Consider the following 20,748-nt stretch of genomic DNA (forward strand, 5'->3'; position numbering starts at 1 on the left):
GGTCTACAACATAGCTAAGGTCAATGTTTTTGCAATCAGTAAGCAGAGATTCTGGGAATGAATGTTCAGTAAGTCTTTGATTGTTCCGATGATTTTTTATAGCACTTTACAATTGCTTTCTTCCTTGTTCACATCTCCCGCTCCTAGCACCCTGAGATCCCCAACTAGAACTGGGTAGTGTGCTTCCTAACACCCTAACATTGATCATCGCCATCTGTCTTGAGGGCATCACAACTACAATAAACTCCACCATCACCACCACAGTATTGTTATTGCTGCCACCATCGTTATTCTATTAACATCATCATCATTGCCATTTTTACCATCTTTTCCTCCACCTTGCTACTGTCGACATCACCATCACCCAACTACCACTATGTTACCATTATCACAATTGCCCCCACCACTACCAAATTGCTTCCAACCTACCACTATCAGCACAACCACAACATTGTAGCTGCTACATTCGCTTCTGATCTACCACAACCACTACACCATCTTAGCTGCCACAACTGCTAGTCCATTAGTAGTCATGACCATCATCACCAACATTTTCACCTTATCACTACCACAATCATCATTGTCACCACCACCATAACCGCTCCCATGCACATTTCCATCGCCATCGGTCCATGTACACCACCACCGCCACCACGGCCACTACTACAATCAACACCATACAATCACCACCACTACCACCGTTACCATTGTCATTGCTATGACACAACTGTTGTCCTCAGCATTAACCCACCACTACACTATCACAATTGTTGTCATTGCCAATCGTTGTTATTGCCACCACACCTTTTACTCTTGCCACTTGTCACCACCTATCATCATTTTCTCAACTACTGCCGCCTAAGTTGGAGGCTTAATTAATTGTAAAAGATACCTAATTCAAACAATTTTTTGAAGGACAATTTGGTGACGCGAAATGCTACACCTTGAAGAATGTTTTATACAACTTTAAAATTATATGGATTTTCCATATAACTTTGATTTCACAACTTCACAAGAAAAACGATATTTTTATATAAAAAAAAGGTTAAATATACTAAGCTTGGTATTGTTTTCAAAATTTTATTTTTGATTTTATTTATTTATTTATTTTATAAAAAAAAGAGAACTTAGAAAAATTAAAATCATCCATTGTTTAATTTTTGATCAAAGTTTGTTTTTGAAAATTTTGAAAATAATTTAAAAGTATTTCCTAAAAAATAGCTCTGTTTTGAAAATATTTTTTCAAAAACATTTTTTTGGAAATAGTTTGCAAATCATGTTTCCTAGTTTTTGTTTTTGTTTTTCTGTTTTCTAGAATAAAAGCGCAATACCAAACGACTGAATGTCCATTTGAAAAAAAAAAATTCATGAAAATAGTTTTTGAAAACAATTTGCCTAGAAAAGGCACAAGGGTATAACCCATCGTTCTTAGCCCAGAAGGCGAGGCTTTGCTCTTCTGACTGGCTTGATTGTGTTAATTCCCCTCAGTTTCCTCCTCCTTTCGAAATGGAAGCCTCTATACCTCCTCCTCCGCAAAATCCCTGCTGGACACAGAGACTGAGGCTTACCCTTTCTGCGGACAAGGTTTTTCCTCCTTATAAGCCTCCACCTTCCCCTACTCCAGCTCAACGAAAGCAAGCCCAACTTTTGCTGGCGGCCTTTTCTCACTTGCCTTTCAATATTCTTGAAAATGATGTTCCTATCAAGAACCTTTGATGGACTTGTGATATTATGACTCGGGGTTACGTCCTCAACCCCATCGCCCAAGCAGAACTCCAAATGTTTTTGGACCAACTCCCGTTGCTTCTCCATTGGCACCGAACTTCTGTGGCCACCACCCAATCCTTGAACCAACTTTCATCCATTCAAGTTCATACCCAGTGCGAAGCAGAGAACCTTATCGAAGAATACGATGACTTCAAGAGTAAAGACTCAGCGTACTGGGATAACTTGGATATGGACGAGCTGGAACAAGGGTTAAAAGAAATAGCGTTCGAAATAAAGGTTGAAGAATTCTTCTATCAAGTAAGAGCACATCAACTTCAGCAGCCAAGCCTGGAGAAAATAAAGGATAGAATAAAAAAGGAACAGAAATTTATTGATCATAGCTGGACTAAATTCCATGATCTTGTTATTTATTCTATTCCTTACTTTTATGAACTCGAATTTGTACCCAAGGAGGGCCTTTTGATGTAATTGCCTTTATTTCAATATAGCTAAGACTTTTCTCTTTGTTTGGCATGGTTTGACTTTATCTCTGTTTATCTTTATAAGCAAATTTAGGGCTTCGAACTCCACAATCTCATCCTTCGAATTTGGATTCAATCATCTTAAATGAAACACTGAAAAAAACCAACATGAACTTTTCCAATTCATGGAATACAGTTGACAACTTCTACTGGTTTCCATTTAGAATCAGTGCTTCGAATTTAACAACCTTGCCCCTTATCACTGGAGGAAGAGCTCCCAAAGATTTTCAGCAGAGAATCAACTAGGACTAATGGCTCAATCTCATTGCTAAGGCTTCAAGTAATCTCAGCCCAAAGATAAGCAACTTTGGTTAAGGATCTCTAGGCAAATGAGAGGTGTATCTCTACTTGTATGCACAAAAGGGCAAGAGAGAGAGAAATATAGAGAGAGGATTTTTAGAGAGAGAGGCTCCAAAAATTTGCTAACCTTGCAATATGAGAGATATGGCCTCTATATATAGCGATAAATGAGCTTTAGGTCGAAATATCTGATTTAGAGACAGCTGGAGCTTGTGGAAGACAACTGGAGGTAAATATCTACAAAATATCTGAGTTTGGGACATTAGCGGCCGACCGGCCACTTTTCTGGCCGACTGGCCACCCCTGGTGGCTAACAGCCCACATTTGTGGCCGACAACAAAATCTGCTTTCCAGGTCCAACTTCAAATGGGCATATCTCCTTCATCTGGACTCCTTTTCAGGTCATTCTTATGTCTAAATTGAATCCCCTGAAGTAAGATTTCCAATGGTGGTAGCCTCATATTAAAATTCCAAGTGTACAAAAAGATATGCCTCTTTTAGTGAAGACTGGTCATTTCCAGCTCAATCGGATTGATGCCTAACTTCAACCAGCCATATCTCCCTCATCTGAACTCGGATTTAGGAGATTCTTGAGTGTAAAATGAAGCCCCAGAAGTCTTCTTTCCAACGGTGGTAGCCTCATAACTAAGTCCACGTGTACAAATGGATAGGCTCGATTTAGCGAGGGCTGCTCGACTCTCTCTTAACGGTTCATGCCCAACTTCTTCCCCAACTAGGTTTCTTTTCTCCTCTCCCATTTTCTTCAACTCCAAACCCCTAAATAAGGTGTTTCAAAGATTGTTTCATAGAGTTCACCTCTCCTTCATTTATTCGATTTTGTCCTTGCTCAGTTTACCGAAAAGTGTAACATTTAACGAAATGCGAGCCCTAGAACATCGTAGGAACTTTGTTTCAAAAATATTTTGAAAGATAGGGTTTTAAGGTTTCAAAATCATTTTAGTCAAAATAGTTTTGGTCTAAAAATAGGGGTGAGGTTTGGATTTAACGCTCTTCTTGCCAAAGAAATCGAACCTTTGCACCATACAACTTTCATCACCAAGCAATTAGTAATGCCCAAGTCTTAAGGGCGGTCAAAAATGGGGTGTCTATAGTTGCCCCTCTTTGACAGAGCTTGAAGTCATGAAGTGACGTGAGTGAATGTCAAAGCCCAGAGATGACCCATTTTTGACAAGGCCGAAGACTTGGGCAAACAAATAAAATGAAGATGCAGAAATAAATGGTTGAACCCGAGGGTTGCCTATGTATCCCTTTGCAAGGAATCAAACCAGCATAGTTTAGGGGTAGGATGCAAAATGATAGACAATATAACAGAACAATACAGATGATATGCAACACAACGAAACAATGCACATGATATACAATGTAATTAAATTATCAAACCACAAGCAGTGCAAAACCACATAAATATCATAAAGAGATGGAGATGCAAAATCAAACTACGTTTAACATAGAAAAGGTGCCGGAACCCGTAAACCACAATTCTCTTAGTGGAATAGGCGTGTGCACATGCAGAACTATGTGTTTTGCAGAAAGAATACAAGTAATTGGGTGGGATGATATAAGTGATGAATGATCTGCTTAGGAAAGATCGTAATTCTAAATGCTGAATACAACAAGACAAAGTACGATGTAATGGATGCAATGGATGTAGTGAATAAGGCGCGCAACCAAACCACATTTTACCTAGAAAAGGTATGGACACAAAACAGGCCACGTCTAACACCAAAAAGGTGCCGAAACCCTCAGACCACAATTCTCTTAGTGGAATAGGTGCGTACACATTATCACATAACCATGCTTCAACGGAAGAAATGTATGAGCACATGCCAAACTAAGCTTGACATGGAAAGGATGCAGGTGATGAAATGGATAATGCAGTAGATGCATACAATAAGTTCTATATACAATGCAATAGATGTAATAGATAATGAAATGCAATGTAGCAGCTACGAAGTGATGCTCTTGAAAGTACCTTACAGAGGCAATCGACGATGGCTCACCTTTTGCTGCTGTGGATCTTCCTCTTCTACATCTTGCGTTTCCAAACTACAAGTACAACTCTTCTTCCTGGCTATATTCGCAACTTTCCCTATTCTCCAACAAGGTGACAGACTAGGTTGGTTCAGTATCCAGAATTGAGACGCATACACGCTACCTCAACCTATGGGGCTGCCATATAGATTTCAAGCCGAGGATACACCCTTGGGTATTTAAACCAAACTTTAGTCTCAAAAATTCCAAACCTTTGCGTTCTAGGCATCGGCCATTCGAACTCTAGTTTCCACCATCTCAGTTGATCTCCTAGGAACTCATCGAAAACACAGGCAGGTGGGTATACCAGACCACCAGAAGTCGTTCTGGCATGACAAACACCAAAGGAATTGCACCTTTAGAGGATTTAAGGTCTCCTAGACCAGATGAATGCACAAATCAGTGTAATGTAGAGTGAATGCACAAAATAGTGCGAGTGATACAAAACTACAAGGTGCACAAGACAGTGCGCGGTGAGTGAAATGCACAAGACCGTGCAATATGGTTAAATGCACAAAATAGTGCGATGCAAGTGTGTGCACAAGACAGTACTAACTCAAAGTGCACAAAACAGTGTGAACAAGACCGGCTGCATAATACAGTGCGATACAGGTGCACAAGACAGTGCGATGCAGAGGATGTGCAAGATAACGCAAACAAAGGATGCGCAAGATAGCGCGATACAGGGTGCACAAAATAGTGCGATGCAATGCACAAACAGGAGGTAAGGTGCGCAAAATAGTGCGATGCAATACACTAACAAGTGTAGATAAGGTGCGCAAAAAAACGTGAACAATGCACTAATAAGTGCAGGTAAGGTGCGCAAAATAGCACGAGCAATGCACTAACAAGTGCAGGTAAGGTGCGTAAAATAGCGCGAGCAATGCACTAACAAGTGCAGGTAAGGTGCGCAAATAGCGCATGCAATGCACTAACAAGTGCAGGTAAGGTGCGTAAAATAGCGCGAGCAATGCACTAACAAGTGCAGGTAAGGTGCGCAAAATAGCACGAGCAATGCACTAACAAGTGCAGGTAAGTTGCGCAAAATAGCGCGAGCAATGCAGTAACAAGTGCAGGTAAGGTGCGCAAAATAGCGCAATGCAAGATGAAATGCACAAGACAGTGCTACACAGGTGCACAAGATAGTGCGATGGAAGATGAAATGCACAAGACAGTGCGATGCGCAAGAAAGCGCGAGTGTAAACTGTACAAGAAAGTGCGATGCGTAAGAAAGCACGAGTGTAAACACTGGGACATACCCAAATGTTTTTAACCGAAGCAGGAATGGTGTAAGCATCGGACACATGTCCAAATGCTTCTAACCAAGGCAAGGTGGTATAAGCATCGGGAACACGTCCAAATGCTTCTAACTAAAGCAGAGTGTGGTGTAAGCATCGGACACACGTCCAAATGCTTCTAACCAAGGGGGAAGGCATAAACATCGGAGCACGGCCTAATGTTTCTAACCAAAGCAAGATGGTATAAACACTGAGCGTACCCGAATGTTTCTAACCAAAGCAAGGTGGTATAAACACCGGGCGTACCCGAATGTTTCTAACTAAAGCAAGGTGGTATAAACACCGGGCGTATCCGAATGTTTATAACTGAAACAAGGTGGTATAAACACCAGGCATACCCGAATGTTTCTAACCGAAGCAAGGTGGTATAAACACCGGGCGTACCAGAATGTTTCTAACCAAGGCAGGGTGGTATAAACACTGGGCATACCCGAATGTTTCTAACCAAGGCAGGGTACCGGGTGTACTCGAATGTTTCTGACCAGAGTAAGGTGGTATAAATACCAGGCGTACCCAAATGTTTCTAACCAAAGCAAGGTGGTATAAACACCGGGCGTACCCGAATGTTTCTAACCAGAGCAAGGTGGTATAAACACGGGGCGTACCCAAATGTTTCTAACTAGGGTAAGGTGTTCAAGATAGAGGAATGGTTTTATCCGGAATTCTTCTGAATGAACCGTACATACAATATCGTGTATGTAAAGAAAGACACTTAACAAGTGATATATAGTAAGAGTGCATGTTCCATGCAAGATAAACAATTGAGATATAAAGGCAACGACACATTCTATGCGAGAAAGAAAGCATGTTCTATGCAAAATAACAAGAGCATTTTCCATGCAAAGTTGAAAACGTGAGCATGTTCTATGCGACTTTGAAAGCATATTCTATGCAACTTTGCAAGCATATTCTATGCATGAATCAAGAGCATATTCTATGCAATAGAGGGGCGTCAAATATGTACTTTGGTGCCTCCAATTCACCTCTCGAAGGAATTCGCAATGTGCTAAACTCAAAAAGGATACATCCTGTTGGCGAGGGGTAACATCTGCGGGCTGCTTGGATTGCCATTCTGACTGGAAGCAGGCTCGAACTTGGGGTCGAGGTACACTCACACTCCAGAGAAATGGCGGGGCCTGAGAAGGTGCACCTGGAATGCAGTCTTGGAATTTGCTGAAATTGAAACATACTAAGATGCTTCACATTTTCCCTCTTTTCTTTTGCTTTGCAGTCCAGAACCTATATAGCTTTAGATAGGTCCTTGTTCTATTGCTCTCACATGACCTGGGTTGAACCCTGCAGTTTATAAAAGAAAGAAATCCTGTTTTGCATAAATGTGGAGAATGACACAGCACTCTGAGCACAAAACGATTTAAAATTTAAATTGAGAAATGAGTTCTTGACCGGGTATTGGGCCTACAACTGACCACAGCACACCACGACTCAACAAAGGTAAAATGACCTAAACACATCTATTGATACTCAAAATGACTCAAAACAAGAATCGAGACAAATCAAAAACAACAAACACAACATTTGGACATTCTGCTATCCATCGGTGGGAGACCTCTCGATCCACAAGGAGCCCGTTTCTTCGGGTATTGTTTCCCACCCTTTCTTATTTGTGATCCTCACATCACTATGGCACTCAATCTCTAGTTTTCTGAAAAAGCCCTTTTCTCACTTTTTCCTCTCAACGCACATCTCTCTATTCTTTAATCTCTCTTCTTTTTTAACCCTCCCCTGGGTGGTTGATGGACAAACAGGAAGTTGTGGGATCTTGCCCCTAGCATTCTGCTAGATTCTCCTTCTTCCGCTCATAACAATGAGCTTTCCCATAGAGGGGTTGTGATGTGACTGGATGTACAGTAGATTTGCAACTGACAGCGGTTGACGATGCCCTTGGCTTAACTTGATCGAGATGAGCTACAACATGTCCGACCGGCCAGGTATACAATTGATTGGTGTCACACATTACATTTTCTACATCTCCATTCCGGGTCAGATTCCAATTTGAGCGAGATCAAACCCGTCTAGATGAGGGGGTCGAACATCCAGCTCCATTTCTAGTTCGTGCTTCGCACTTGGCTTGATACCTCGCTGCTTGGAGGATGTGAGAGCTTTTAGCCCTTTGCTGTTAGCTTCCGTTGTGCCTTTTTTGGCGAATATGGTGCCCTTTCCGGCAAGTATGCTGACAAGGGGGAAAAGATAGAAAACCTGACTCGGCTGTGCCCCTAGTTCATCATTTTGATCATTTTTTATTTTGGCTTTCTACTAAAACAATTTTGACCAACATGAGAGTTAGATTAACATACTTGGTCGATTTTCTGATTTGAAATCATGCAAGTCAGGTTATGAGCACTGAAAATTTTCCTTTTTTGGGTTCAAGAAATGGTTCAGTTTTGGAAAAAATGGAATAATTTTCGAGAAAATTTGTTATCCTCGTTAAAAATTCTCAAAAACTATTTTTGCAAATGGCCACTGCTCGACCAACACGAAATCTAATCTCGAGATGCACAGTCTTAGATCTGAACTTGAAATGTCTTGCATGTGAATCTTGTAACGGAATAGGACAGTCCGATTTTGAACAAAGATGAGCACGAAGACGAGCCAATTTGCACATGGATAAGATAGCCGAGTTGAACAAGGGTAAACTAATCAACATGGATGTGCCAAGCAGGCTGAAAAGGATTAGGGTCGAACTTCAAGATGAAGTTGCCTACGTATCCCAAAGATGGGAATCAGGCCTGACGTAGTTCCGGGGTTAAGGCGCACTCGGGTGTTAACACTCTTCTTTTACGCTCTAACTTTTTCCAAAGTCGCCCTTTTGGGTTTTCAACCTTGCGTGCTCTGTTTTTTCTTTTCTTTTCTTCTTTCATTTTTGTTATTTTTCTTTTTCTTTTTGCTCTAACTTTTGCCTGGGTCGCCCTTCTGGGTTTTCGGCCCAGCGAGCCTCTCAAGGATTAAAAAGTTTAACTTGTTTATGCTGATCGATTTTGGGATCTCGAAGCCATCTGAATCTAGGAGAATGGCTGCTATTTATGACTAAATAGTCTTGATGATGTGAGAGCCCATCCAATTGGGGTCTGAATTTGCCCCTAGTGTTGTGGGTAAGAACTCGATTATCCTTCGGCGAGAATTTCTCTTCTCCCAGATTCTGGGATTTGGCTTTCTTGCCAGTTTTCTTTGGTTTGCAGAATGACTCATCTTTTAAATCTTTGAGCACATCTGACATTTTTGCCCCTAGTTCAAGGGCTACTTCTAATCCAGCTTTGCAAGCTTCCTTTGATGACATCTGACCTTCTTGATCTGATCTTCTTGCCCCTAGTCCAAGGGCTGCTTCCGATCCGACCATATAAGCCTTATGTTTTGGTTGATCTTTGAACATTCTGAGTTAAAGTTCAAGGTTTGAAAGCAAAGGAGTCGAGTCTCGAGACCGGGAGTGATCCTATGCTGCACAATCCCAAGATCAATTCCATGCAAGTCTTCGTAGGACCATGCAAAATATTTTTTTGAAATCTTTTAAGAAAGCGACTAATTGCTCGCGTCGAAGACAATGCAGAACCAATCTAGATCAACCGAGGATCCTTCTCAGTACTCACATTAACAATTTTGATCTCATTCATTAAGGGCTGAGCATGCCTCTCTTTCCCTCAATTTATCAAATTTTTACAAATCTTGGGGAATTCCTCCCTCTTTGTTTTCATCACAGTGTTCGAAAGTTTCGAAAAACTTAGGTCAATGCAATGATTTCAAGGCACATAAAAGTAGGTGAAAAGCACTACCGTTTCATTTAGATCTCTGGCACCACTGGCTCAATGGCAGAAACAGGCGCAAAAGAAAGTGTGAAAAAGACAAACACAAAACAAGATAGTGATGTCCGAGGTAACAACCTCGAAATCACCCAACTCTAACACAACAGAACTGACTCGATATAACAAGACAGACTCAATATAACACAACAAAACTAACTCAATACCCAAAACATAAAGTAAAATAACCAGCATTTGCACATTGCTCAAAACAGTGCGTGCCATCCGCCATATCTGAAGTAAAATGAGCGCCATCAGCAGGTGGTTCATCCATCGATCACATAGTCACATTATCCTCCAAGTTCATCGATCCAGTGCCGATAAACTTTGCAGGACCTGGTGCGACGATGACCTCTTTATCAATCAGATCTTGTATTTCGTGGTAAAGACGAAAACAAATGTTAGTGTCATGGCCGGCTTGTTGATGGAAGGCACAGTACTTGGTCGGATTATGCTTAGTTGGAAGGGGATCCGGGAGAGGCCGAGGCTCGAGGGGTTTGAGATGGCCTTGTCCTATAGGATTTGGAGAACTTTGGACAAAGTCATGTAAAGGGGATTGAAGACCCTCTGACCTCGGGGTTGGTACTTCGAGGTTTGTGGAGTTGTGTTGGATATACAGGCGAAAGGGTCGGCTGGTGTTGACTGGGTTTGCTGATCTCTTCCGAGTGTAGGATTGGAGCTGAAAGGGGTGTTTCTGGTATGACAGCCCATTTCCCAGCTTGCCTCTTGATTCAGAATGCTCCCATCGTGAGTGACAAAAGCGTCATCCACGGTTTTTGCAACAACTGCGAGCACTTGCTGTTTGTTTAGCCCTTCAGCCTTCAAAGCCTCAACAGCCCACAGAAGGTGTTCATGGGGACTAATGCCTGCCCCTACCTTGTTCTTACCATTTGCCTCCACTTTGCCAAGGGATTGGGCTGCTATATTAGAGCGAAGCCCAGTTATTGTTGACATGTCATTTCCCAGACCTAGGATGGCTTCAGGTTGGCCATTTTCAATTGTAGCTTGCCCCAAGATTGGGGAGCCTTTTGGCGTGAAATTTTTGGCATGTGATGTGGGCAATGACGGAGGCAAAATCCCAAAGTCTAAATCTGTCACAGTTCTCTGAAGATCTTCAATCATTCTCATCATCTCAGAAGTAGTGGGTTCATGGGTTTGAGATGATTGGGGTTCAAGTGCATCCATCATACACAAGTCCATGCTTTCTGGAATGAACACCTCGGGCTTGGGTAGATGGGCCGAGGTGATATATATACTGGGGTTGTAGGTGGATGGCAGTATATGGATTATATTGAGATGTGGATGAGGTACTTGGTCATTGGGGTCTTGAGGTAAAGCTATCGTCTGGTTGTCGAAGAGATTCTGGACCTCATGACGAAGGCTGTAGTAACGATCGGTGCCATGACCACGCTGTTGATGATATACGCAGTATTTGGTGGGGTTATGTCTGGCAATGAGTAAGTCAGGCAAAGGTTGAGGATCAAGGGGTTTGAGATACCCTCTTTCCATCAGGACTTTTAATGCGCTGGTTAGGCTCATATACAGGGGGTGAAAGCTCTGCCTTGAGCTCAGGTTGGGCCAGCTGTTTGTAGGCTTGATTTGGCAAAAGGGTCGGTTGTGGAGACTGTATTGATTTCAATGGGTTTGAGAATAGTGCTACAGCCAGCATTCGTACTCTCAGAAATCACCCTCCTTATCGGTTCACATGTTCTGGGAATAATCCCTTTGTTGAACGCACTCTTGATCTGAGCCCCTAATTCATGCAAACTTTTGAAAGTGAATAGTGGAGCAACTATTAACTTTTGCAGCATATCAGGCTCAAGGTTCTGTACCACTATCTGCACTTGATCCCTCTCAGAAGGGCGATCTGTCATTTGTGCTGCCTTTCCTCTCCACCTTGCAATAAATTCCACAAAAGATTCTGCAGGATTTTGGTGGGTTGCCTCAAGGTCTTGAGTGGTTATTTCAAGTTGGGTATGGTAAGAGTATTGATTGACAAAGGCCTTAGCGAATTCTTCCTAGTTCTGCTTCACTTCATCCTCTAACTTGGCATACCACATGGCTGCTATGCCTGACAGGGTTCTTCCATACAGAGAGAGTTTCTGAGGCTTAGTTAGACCCATCAGTTTCAGGACATCCAAGAAAAGTCGGATATGTACTATAGGATCTCCAGACCCGTCGAAACGGTCAATGTGCGGCATTTTGAATATGTTTGGGATCCGTATAGCAGCCTCAGTGTACTCATCCTCAATGTCGGGAATAGAGTTAAGGCCCTGTGCCTTTTTGAATTGCTTCTCAAGGTTAGCAATTTTTAATGAGGTCGGGTCAAGCTCATTAATATCAAGGGAATAAAGCCTCTCATTAGGCTGCACCATAGGTGTGAAAACTCGAACTTAAGCCAACCCTTCTCGGGGATTCAGACCATGCGAATCTTCAGCTGGTGGAAGTGGTTCAAAGTTCGGCCGGGGTCTCGAGACTGGATGGGGTCTCGAGACTGGATGTGTGGTAGGTGCCCCAGATGGGCGTTGCATTTCAGCATTGGTCTCGTCCTGCATGGCGATTCCCTGGTTTAATGCCGCTATCATGGCAGCAACTTCTTCCGGACTCTGTGCCATTACGGGTCTACTGAGTTGAACGAAGGTGATCCCACTGGTGGCTGTCGGATCAGTTGAACCAATAAGCCCTATCTGGCCCTTCTTTGTCCTGCCACGGGCGAAGGAAACACTGGTTGTCTCTGAACTAAATCTCTGACCTGACAAAGTCTATCAACACAAGTCCAATGTAGCTGGGGGATATCAGAGCCTTTTGAAGCTATGGTTCCAGGACTACCTAGCAAAAGAGAAAACAGACAGCACCTCAGCCTGATTTCACTAGAGCAGATATGAGCAACGCTGAATGACTATATTCCACACTAAATTCTGCCCCAAAATCAGATGCCAACTTGGTAACTGATATGCACATCCCTGTACAGTTTCACTGTAAAGTACATACCAGTTAAATGAAAGCCAAAACACCCCTATGATGGGATAGGGTTTCCCTGTCTTAGTTTCGTCAGAAACTAGGGTAAGCTATTCAAACAAAGTGGTTTCACCACAATCCTGCATTTGGGAAAGCATCCTGTCCCAGTTTGGAATAGTCTTTATGGTTTCCGATATGCAACTAGTCGATTGGTCAAAATGGGTACCTCGGCCAGACCACCTAATACACCTCTCGCTCTTAATACCGAGAAGTGAAAGGAGGATCAAACGGTACAACGGTAGTCCAGATCCAAGGTTTGTGTTCCCATCGTGGCAGAGCCCGCAACCGGTCATCCTTATGGTAAGCTTTTCCAAACAAGCCTCCGGCAAACCGCTCAGGAATAGCAGATGGCAAACACTGTGACTTAGGCGCACAATACAAATGCAAATGCAAAGAAACACCTAAGTGTAGATAAAACAACATATCATGAGTTCGAGGCAAGTTTTCTAAATCCCCAGTAGAGTCGCCAGAACTTGTAGACTCGACTTTCTTCGCACCCTCCTTTCGGAGAAGCTCGAATTGGTCCTACAGTTCGGACTCCTGTCACGGTTCTAAATCTAATCTCACAACGTGCAATGTAAGACTGATAAACACCAAAGAGTCCAAATTTGGCAAATCATTTTGGAAAATTGATTTTGAATCAAATAATGCCAAAAATGGATTGTTTTGCCAGATTAAAGAGTCGCCACCTAAATATTTTATTTTGGAAAAATTTAGGAAACCCTGACTCGTGCCAAAGGCCACGTGTCTGTCATCACTAAAGTTGCCTCGGCTCGAGAACTTGGGTACGAGAGGGGAATGTCCTGAAATGAGAACTCCCGCTCGTCCGATCAAAAATCGGCCTCTACTAATCATGATATGTTGTTTCATAAACCTCATGTGTTCTTATCCGGTTATTAACTACCTTTACTATGTGATGCACACAAGCAAGTATAGACTAAATCACAAGAATTGGAACAAAACAACTCATGTTTGTTTTTCGAAAATAGTTTGAATTTGTCACCAGCAAGTGGGCTAAAATGCAGATTTGCCATCAAACATGATGGGCTTGAAACATGATTTGCCACTTCGCAAAGTGGGCTTAAAACTCACATTTATCGAATTGTTACAATTCAAGCAACAAAGCCTTCATCCATAGGCATTCATGCAATTAATCATTTAAGCAAATAGCCTTATGGCAAGCATGCTATCATGGCAATAGTCACACTCATGCAAGTATGCTAAATCGTAAAAGCTTACCGAGTACTCCAAGCCAAAACAAAAGCTAGTTAGAAAGATGCATGATCCTAACTATGCAAGATGCTTAATGCAACACATGCAATAATGCAATTAATAGGCTCGGCTACTAATATGGCATATGAGTGATTCAATTTGATAGCATGCTTTGAAACATGTATTCAAAGAAAATATTGAAATTGCAATGCAGTTTGAATGATGCACCGAGCCTCGGTGCATGCAAGACAAATGAATGATGCAAACATGCAAGCATAAGGTATGCTAATCGAAAATGACCATAATCTAACCATCAAAAGCGATTAAATAAGAGGGAGAAAGACGCGGGGTTGGAATACATGCACATACGCACGCACACTTATTACAACATTGCACCCTCGCGAAGGAGGGTCCGAATGAATAAGGTAAGCTACATTAAGCTAAGCTATTACAACACAATTAATTAACTATTCTAGCTAACTAATTGTTACAACACAATTGAAATAAATTTACTAACTATTATAAGCTAGCTAAATATTACAAAATGAATTAATTAGCTAAACACAGTAACTAACTAATTACAAAGACAGTAAATTAGCTACCACTAACTAGCTAAGTAAAACAGTTAAATGGCCTCGAGGGACGAGGGATGCATGCATGCTCGGTTCCTCCGCTTGAAAATGCCCTTGCCTTGCTATCGGATGCCTCTGTTTGCACTCGTTCGAACCTTTGAAAATTATGCCAACTTCCAGAATACCTCTGCTCCAACTCAGGAACATACTATGCAAAAATTGACTGGTGGCCGGTCGGCTAAAATAAGTGGCTGTCGGCCACCTTAACTGGCCGGTCGGCTACTTCAAGTGGCCGGTCGGCTACTTCAAGTGGCCGGTCGGCCACCCATTTTTTCGGACTTCTGCTTTTGCTGCAACAGAGAGCAACAGAGGCAAAGCAATGCATTTTCAAGAAATGTGTGTACTACTACCCTCCTTATCATTTCACAAGCTCAAAGGAGTGTAACTCTTGGCTCTCAAGCCACCAATCAAGCATTTTCATGCATGATGGCCCAAGAACCAAGTTTGTACAAGCTTAATGAGTGCACAAATAAGACTCAGAGGACCACCACCCTATCATGCATGATCAAGGGTGACGGTGACTAAGAAATGTGGCACATTTCATCACTTCAAGTATGAAACGTCTCACATTTCTTGTGTTCAGATTAGCATCCAATCCGAACACATTCAATGCAACACAAAGATGCTTATCTTGCATACTTTTACTTTGTCGCTTTTTTGTTTACTCATTTTACATTACCGATTAGTCCTTTACTCGATTAAGTTCAAAGTGAGAGTCCTCTAATTAAAAGAGGGCTTAAGCCACAAGTACCTTGAGCATGAAAGAGGCCTCATGCTGTTGGTTAGTAGAAACCCTCAAGAGAGGATTAAAACCATTAGGCATGAGGGCCTCCATTCCACACTCAAGCCAAGAAATGGTTCAAAGCCCCTTTCAAAACAAATGAAAGAGTGAATTGCAGAGATTTAAAGTGCTGAAATGGGATACAAAATGACACTAAATCATGCAATCAACATATGCAACACATGTTTAAAGCTTAAAACAATGAGCTAGTGAAGACCACTTGCACTATAGGCATGCAATACAAAGCTCAAAAGGTACAAACACTTTAAAACAGTCCTAAAATAATCTGAAAGGAGTCCTAAAACATGCTTGAATTAAGCTAAAGATAGCTAGAATAAAAGACCAAAGCAAAGCACAAGCTAGACTCTTAAGCACAATTGCATTGCAAGCATACAAAGCAAGACTCATATGACAAAACCAACTCAAAAACAGAGTTAAAACCACTCAAAACAATGACTAAAACATGCTGAGATTGAGGCACAAAGTGCTCGAAAAACATGCTCACATGTTAGCTTGCAAACAAGACTCAAGGGCGACTCTAAAAAGCACTGAAAGAGTGACACATATGAGCATGTGACAGAGCTATAAACACTAAACTTACGTGTTAAAAGACACTATAACATACAATCATTCCAAGAAAAACATGTTTAGAGGCCTAAAATACCAAGCTAGTGAAGCCATTTGCACTACAACCATGCAAAATAAGGCCCACATGATCAAAGCAGCCCAAAAAAGAGTTAAATCATGCCAAATCAGAGGCAAACACATGCTGGAAATAAGCTAAGTTAGGCTACAAAAACATGCTATCATGTGATGCTAACTCGGCATGCAAGTGATACCAAGTTGTAACACCCTCAAAATAAGACATAACCATCCATTCATAAAATCCATAAAAAGAAAACATAATAGAAATGTTACCTGTTACATTCATCAGAGTATTCTTTACAAAGATATCAAACAAATATAGGCCCTACGGGCTTACAGCTTTCTAAGTCATCACTTGGTTACAACAAAAGAGTCCTAGCTCTATACATAGAAAGCCCTAGGCTTGAATGTACATTTAACATCAAAACGAATAACAAAAAGGGAGTCTTCAACCCTAAAACCTCCCAAGCTATGATCTTGGAGGCGGCATATCGCCTGTACCTAAAAAATAATGTCCCAAGTAGGGTAAGCCAATGCCCAATAGAGATATGTTAAACATTATATGAGAATTAACTAAAACATTAGCATCCGATAAATGTTTAACACTTGTAACCCAGCTTACACCATTTCCATAACCAATCGACATTTACATTATAATAAGTCCACTTCCCTTTAAGTATTCGAATCAACTCATTGACATAGCCCAATATTATTCAAACAATTCAAAATGAGACTACAACTCATATCATCAACATTTCACGTATAAACATCAATTATCCACTTCCGTTATCTTGCCATTTTACAGAACTACATCTGAGGGAACCGACACCCAAATATAAATAAGATTTCGAAACTTTCACCGTGGGCACTCCGGCCAGCTTAATTATCCATGGAGTCCATCCCCTATCTCCTCCTAAACAATGGAGTACATCCCCTATCTCCTCCCAAACAAAGATTCATATACAATGTATTTAAATTCATTGTCATAAACAATGACCAATTTAATCACATATACAATGTTAACATCCGACCGTAATATTCAATGACATATTCCAATTGATTAGTTTCAATTTACTTAATCATCATGCAGTTTCTACAACAAAATAGTTATTTCTAAACAGATAAATAAATCTACAACAGATAATTTATCAACTTTCCCATAGGTGAATGACTTATTAATCCAACTACACCATTTAATCACATGTTCCTTCAATTCCATAATCTCCAAGCCAATTTCATTAATTTCACAACGAATTCACTATTTATACAAAATAGTTATTTAATTCCAAACTAGGGCATTTTCCCCCAAATTCCAAAAACATTGACTCAAGGTCCAAATCTCACCATTTCAACAATTATACACCATTAACCCCATTTTTAAGATCCCTCTTACACATAAAGAATTTGAACTAGAAAACCCCTCTTTCTCAAATCAACACCCAAACCCTAACTTCACCCAAAACAACCATTTATACAAAATGACCAATATTTATGTTAAAGCTCATAGAAATGAGTAGATTATCCCTACCTCAAGAAGAGAAGACGAGCCAAGCAAGATATGAACTCCAAAGATGACGAAACCAACTTCTACTCGGATGAAAATGGAGATCTTGAGGAGCTCAATCTTTTTATCAAAGGAAGGAGGGTGAGGAGATCACTAGATCTAGGTCAAAATGTAGAGAGAGAGAGAGAGAGATAGAGTATTTTAGAGAGAGAGGCTCTCAACTTAGGGTTTTAGAAAGTTTTAGAGAGAGAAAGGACATAAAAAGTGATTTAAAATGTCCCTTTCACGATCTGATATACGCGCAGTCCACTCAAAAGGAGAGTTTGACGCTCGAGCGTCAGACACAAAAATTCGACCCACTTGAGCACAATAAAGGCCGCTCGAGCTCTAAGACACAACAGTAAGGCACAACCCACTCGAGCGCAATGAGACCTGCTCGAGCGTAGAATACACTCGTCCAATATTTTACAGATTTCAGACAGCCGCTCAAGCGCCATAGCGACCGCTCGAGCTCAGACCCGCTCGAGTGTAAGAAACTCTGCTCGAGCGTGAAAAACATTTCTGCAGTATTTTTGCAGACGCCAAAGTACTGAAGAATTGCAAACCCCGCTCGAGCGGAAGACCAAAATTCTGGGTAACAAGGTTCTATACCAATTAGCAACCAACCTGTTCTAAACACGCCCAAGACATTCCAAAACTCAAATTCGAAGAGTAAAGTATGGAAATAAGGTATAGACAACGACATACAACTACGGAACCCGAGTTCGAAATACGATAAATGACGGGAAAAAAATCAGGATCGTTACAACCTCCCCCCCTTAAAGAATTTCGTCTCCAAAATTTTATACAAGTTTCAAAATAATGATTATTTCAATTTTCAATATGGTTGCAATACAACACTCACCAACATGACCCATTACCGATCATTCCATCTCTTCTCAAGAGAACAACTTTACAGATATAGCTCAATACACATTATCAACATGCATCCTTTCGGAATTCATCTAATCCCAATACACATATTCCATATCTCCATAACATATTCAATGTTAATAACATATTTGCATTTCTAAAACACATTCAACATATACAATGCTTAAATTAAACTCGCATTTTCGAGGCATATTCAACATTTACAATACTTCCATAATCCAAAACATATACAATGTTCTTAGAGTTCATCAACAAAACAAGATTTCCAACATATTCTTAAACATTAACAAACAGATCTGGATATTTCTCTTGGACCTCTAATTCACGTTCCCAAGTGGCTTCCTCAACCTCGTGATGTTTCCACAATACTTTGACCAAGAGAATCGTCTTGCCTCGCAAGACTTGGTCCCTATAAGTCGGTCTAATCCAATACATGTGATGGATCTGGCTCATACTTCCGAAGCATACTAACATGAAATACGTCATGCACTCCGGAGAGTTGCGGCGACAATGCTAAATGGTAGGCAACCTCCCCAATCCTCTCAAGGATCTCGAAAGGGCCAATAAACCGAGGGGACAACTTCCCACTCTTTCCAAACCTCATCAAACCCCGTCTAGGTGATATTTTCAGAAAGACGTGATCACCCACCTTGAACAACAAAGGCCTCCTTCTACGGTCAGCATAACTCTTTTGACAACTATGGGCCGTAACCAACCTCTTACGAATAAGTGCTACTTTCTCTATCGTTTCTCGCACTAACTCTAGGCCTAACAAAGGTGCATCACCTACCTCGGCCCAACACACTAGAGATCTACACGATCGGCCATACAAGGCCTCAAACGGTGCCATACCAATACTCGATTGGAAACTGTTATTGTAGGCAAACTCCACTAAGGGTAGGTGTCTCTCCCATGACCCCTTAAAGTCAAGGACACAACCTCGAAGCATATCCTTAAGGATCTGAATGGTGCACTCGGACTGCTCGTCAGTCTGAGGGTGGTAAGTTGTGCTAAAGTCAATCTAGTGCCCAAAGCACTCTGTAAACTCTACCACAACCTAGCAGTAAAACGCGGATCTCTATTTGAGACAATCGACACTGGGACCCCGTGCAAACTCACTATGTCTCGAATATACAAGTCAGCAAGGTAATCTACTGAATCTCTCATGCGCATAGGAATAAAATGCGCCGACTTGGTCAACCGGTCTGCTACCACCCAAATGGCATCACTGCCCCGTTGAGTCCTCGGAAGACCCATGACAAAATCCATCGTGATGCGCTCCCATTCCCACTCGGCTATAGGCAAGGGTTGTAACAAACCCGCTGGCCTCTGATGCTCGGCCTTTACTTGCTAACAAGTAAGGCATTTTGACATAAACACCACCACGTCTTTCTTCATACCTCTCCACCAAAACTGGCGACTCAAATCATGATACATCTTGGTGCCTCTCGGATGCACGGCAAGGCGTGAATGGTGAAACTCTCGGAGTACTTTCTCTCGGCAAGACTCTGGCACAAACAAGCGGTCTCAGTACCTCACACTCAAGTCGGGACACGCAGTCAGACCCTTCTCTACCTTCCCACTGGATATCTTCTCCCGGAGGGATTCTACCTCAAAATCACCCTCTTGTGCTTCTAACACTCTGTAGCGCTCGACATTCTTCACGCGCCCCCCTTTTGGAGAAAGCGTGAATAGGTCTCCTACAGTTCGGATTGCTATCACGGTTCTGAATCTAATCTCATAAAGTGTAATGTAAGATTGATAAATCACCAAAGAGTCCAATTCTGCAAATCATTTTGGAAAATTAGATTTTAAATCAAATAATGTCAAAATTGGACTGCTTTGTCAGATTACAGAGTAGCCACCTAAATACTTTATTTTGAGAAAATTTAGGAAACCCTGACTCGTGCCAAAGGCCACGTGTCCGTCATCACCAAAGTTGCCTCGGCTTGGGAACTTGGGTACAAGAGGGGAAGGTCATGAAATGAGCACCCCCGCTCACCCGATCAAAGGATCGACCTCTACTAGGCATGATATGTTGTTTTATAAACACATGTGCTCTTATTCCGGTTATTAATCTAACATTATTATGTGACGCACACAACATACAAGTATAGACTAAATCACAAGAATTGGAACAAAACAACTCATGTTTGTTTTTGAAATTAGTTTGAAAATGCCACCGTCAAGTGGGCTTAAAACATGATTTGCCACTTCGCAAAATGGGCTTAAAACTCACATTTGATGAATTGTTCCAATTCAAGTAATAAAGCTTTCATCCACAGGCATTCATGCAGTTAATCAATTAAGCA

This window comes from Camellia sinensis, chromosome 13, assembly GCF_055761805.1.
Source record: "Camellia sinensis isolate YWXY chromosome 13, ASM5576180v1, whole genome shotgun sequence".
Taxonomy (NCBI): Eukaryota; Viridiplantae; Streptophyta; class Magnoliopsida; order Ericales; family Theaceae; genus Camellia; species Camellia sinensis.